The sequence below is a fragment of the Protobothrops mucrosquamatus genome, unplaced genomic scaffold, assembly GCF_001527695.2.
Source record: "Protobothrops mucrosquamatus isolate PMUCROS unplaced genomic scaffold, P.Mucros_1.0 scaffold1605, whole genome shotgun sequence".
Taxonomy (NCBI): domain Eukaryota; kingdom Metazoa; phylum Chordata; class Lepidosauria; order Squamata; family Viperidae; genus Protobothrops; species Protobothrops mucrosquamatus.
In genome coordinates, this window is record NW_015387768.1 from 411950 (window position 1) to 416016 (window position 4067).

Sequence of the window (4067 nt, forward strand, 5' to 3'; positions counted from 1 at the left end):
AACCCCCTGCTCAGGCAGGAAACCCTATACCATTTCGGACAAATGGCTGTCCAGTCTCTTCTTAAAAACTTCCAGTGTTGGAGCATTCACCGCTTCTGGAGGCAGGTTGTTCCACTGGTTAATTGTTCTAACTGTCAGGAAGTTTCTCCTTAGTTCTAGGTTGCTTCTCTCTTTGGTTAGTTTCCACCCGTTGCTTCTTCTCCTGCCTTCAGGCGCCTTGGAAAATAGCTTGACACCCTCTTCTTTGTGGCAGCCCCTGAGATATTGGAACTATCATGTCCCCCCTCGTCCTTCTCTTCATTAAACTAGACATACCTCATTCCAGCAACCGTTCCTTATATGCTTTAGCCTCCAGTCCCCTAATCATCTTTGTTGCTCTTCTCTGTACTCTTTCTAGAGTCTCAACTTCTTTTTTACATCGCGGTGACCAAAACTGGATGCAGTATTCCAAGTGTGGCCTTACCAAGGCATTGTAAAGTGGTATTAACACTTCACGTGATCTTGATTTTCTCATGAAAAGAAAGAGGAAGAATTTAAATGTGAAAAACATAAGAGGATTTTTTATCAAGCATGATGGACTTGTGACAAAACAAAGTTTTTTTTCTTTTCAAATAATTTTATTGAATATTACGCTATACAAAAAAGTGCAGGAACGAAAAAGCAGAGAAAAAAAAGAATAGAAAAGAAAAATACAAAAGTATGAAGAAGAAAAAAAGAATGTATTTTGCTCCATTCTGTGTTAACAAGTCAAACAGATGTTTTTCTCCTTTAACTGAAATCTTTCTTTTTTTTAACTCCCTCTACTTCCAACCTTTAAAGTTCCCACCGTGTCGTGTTGGTTTTTTCATAATCCAAAACACGGGTCATTTTCCTACCAGGAGGATTCGTTCAATTAAATTTAAAATCCCATTTCAAGTCCATCTATCTAGACCCTTAATCCATTTATAATTTAAAGAAATGCACACTCTAATTACCCTTTTCCAAAATGGCTAAGTCCTTAAAGTCACACTTGAAATTTCTTTTGTTTAGGATTGAAGGAATCTCACCAAGTGAATGCCATCAAACGTGCTGTTCGGAGGATTTGTAACATTTCAAAATCAGAACAGGCAGTTCTCAACTTACGACCACAATTGAGCCCAAAATTGTGAGAAATTTGTTAAGTGTGTTTTGTCCCATTTTACAACTTTTCTTGCCAGATTTGTTAAGTAAGTCACTGCAATTATTAAATTAGTGAGTTATTAAGAGAATCTGGTTTCCCCACTGAATTTGCTTGTCAGAAAGTCATAAAAGGTGATCATGTGAACCCGGGATACTTCAACCGTCATAAATGTGAATCAGTTGTCAAGCATCTGAATGTAAATCACATGACCATGGAAATGCTGCGACGGTTGTAAGTGTGAAAAATGGACATAAGTCACTTTTTCAGTGCTGTTGTAACTTTGTACGGTCACTAAGTGAACTGTTGTAAGTTGAGGACTACCTGTAGTAGAGCAACTCCAATGGCGATTAAGAAATGAGACTTAGCTGAGTTTTATATTCATATAGGCTGTATTACGTTTGTGAGCTAGACAGAATCCTGCGACTCCTAGCCATTTCATCCACTAGCCAACTACAAAACCCTTGGTTTTTTCAGTTTACTCATGAGTAGCACCTCTCTAGAACAGGGGTCCCCAACCCCCGGTCCGTGGATCAGTACCGGGCCACAGCATGCCAACAACCGGTCCGCACAAAGTAAAGCCCTATCTGCGGGATGCAGGCAGCACATAAAACCACACACCCTCCGGTCCGTGGAAAAATCTCTCTCCATGGAACCGGTGGTTCCTGTGCCCAAAAGGTTGGGGACTTCTGTTGTAGAGTACATGAGGGTGTCCTTTGGCCACCAATTTCAACCATAATGTTGTCCCTGATCCTTCAGGGATGTCCAGCTCATCAACATCAAGTCTTCACTGGAAGTCAGTAAAAGATCAGACATTTTGGATACAAATTGATACAATGATGCAAAGGATTTTAAAGATAAATATTGTGAAAAAGAACAGAACTTTTTAAATTGGGACTTACGTACAATGAACTAGAAAAGACTCGGGTTTACCGAAAAATATATCAATTTTGTACATGGTAATTGCAATAAGATTTATTGAATGCTCGACAAGGAAAGGTATTTGCATAATATCTAAGAGGAAGGATTATAACATTGTGATTGTTTAAGGTTGGAAATCATTATATTTCATAACTTTAGTTTTCTTCGTTTCTTTTTTCCTTGTACTTTTTCTTTCTTCTTTTCTTTTTCTTTAGATTTGTCTTACTTTATTAAAAATTCTTAATAAATATAATTTTTTTTAAAAAGGGAGAAGGGTTTGAAACTACACACAGAGTTAATATTGAGTCTTCACAATGTTGGTGTGTTACTCTGATTTCTAAAAGTTAAACTGTTAAAAATTGGCATCTGTATAATATTTACACTACTGTAGTAATTGCTTGAAAAAAATCAACACATTTACCTTTTATTGAGATGTAGTTTGAAAACAAGGTATTAAGTGTATTTTAGATGTGAAATATGTTTTACAAAATTGGAATCAGCTGCTGAAACATTCTTATGAATAGGCTGGATGTATATAGGCTTCCATGCCTTTTACTGTAGTTTTTTTTTATCATCTTACACATTAACAGGATGATTGGCGTGCAGAGATGCTAATTCAGAGAACTATCCTATTACATTTGGCAGTTAGTGCCAAAAATGTTAGTCCTAATATAAGCTCTTGGTATATAAATAATCAGGCATGTATTGTTCAATGTATATTTAATAAATGTATCTACTATTGATTTATTACATTGATAACCTGCTTTTCTTCTTAGGAGTACAAAGACATGTGCCTTTTCCCTATTTTAACTTTACAACAGGGGTGTCAAACTGCTGGCTCCCAGGCCAGATGGGTCATACAGAAACCGCACCCGCCCCATTGCCAGCAATGGAAAAAAAGTCACGACATGTCGTGACATGTCACATGACGTTGCGAGTTTGACACCCCTGCTTTAAAGAACCCCATGAGGAAAAGGAGGTCGAGCAAAAATGTGTGCCTGAAGGTTATTTCCTAACTGACTTCTGTTTGTAAAACTTTTACCCAGCTAAGAGATCTGTAGAAAAAAAGCCCCCCAATAAATATTTTGCTATGATGTCTATTAATGTCTTTAAAGAATTTTTATCCCGCCTTTACTATTTTTATAAATAACTCAAAGTGGCGAACATATCTAATCCTCCTCCCCCCTCCCAGCAACAACCCTGTGAGGTGGGTTGGGCTGAGTGAGAGTGACTGGCCCGAAGTCACTTAACTGGCTTTTATTTCTGAGGTGGGACTAGAACTCACAGTCATCTAGTTTCTATCCTGGCGCCTTAATCACTGGATGAGGTAGTGGAAGCTGTTGGGCTAATTCTACAGTACATGCCAGTGACTGGGCAGGGTGTGTGGGTGTGAGTGTGTGTATGGGGAGGAGGGGGGAAAGGACAGCATATTGCCTTGAAAATGATTGTTATATAATCAGGCATTAATTTTATCTCCTTATCCTTCTGCAGCAACAATGGTAATTTTAATTCATTGGCAGACAGGCAATACAAAGCTGTTGTGTAAGCATATATCAGTAGTTGCTTCTCAAGGTCCTAAAGTGACCAGCCTAGTATCTGTTCATCAGGAAGAGTGTGACTGCCCAAGGGAGAAACTTATAGCTTAAACATTAGAGATAAGATACCTAAAATCTCTTGACTTTTTGCCATGGCAGTGAGCAATCAACTCTTGTGCTAAAGGCTTCTTGCTCACAATAAAGATTCTAATCTATCTGACTCTTCTGCTAAACCTCGCCAAGGGCTGAATTAAGAGTTGACTATGTGGAAATCAGTTATTAACTCCAGAACCTGGGTGTCAAAAAGCAAAAATAAATACAGGCAGGAAGATTTCCTGTGGAAGGAATCTGCCAGATGCAGTGAAACATCTGGATCTGTATTTCACAGGGAACAATCAAGAAATATATTACAAACAATTATATTAAATTATGAAATAAATTAAAAGAGATCTTGA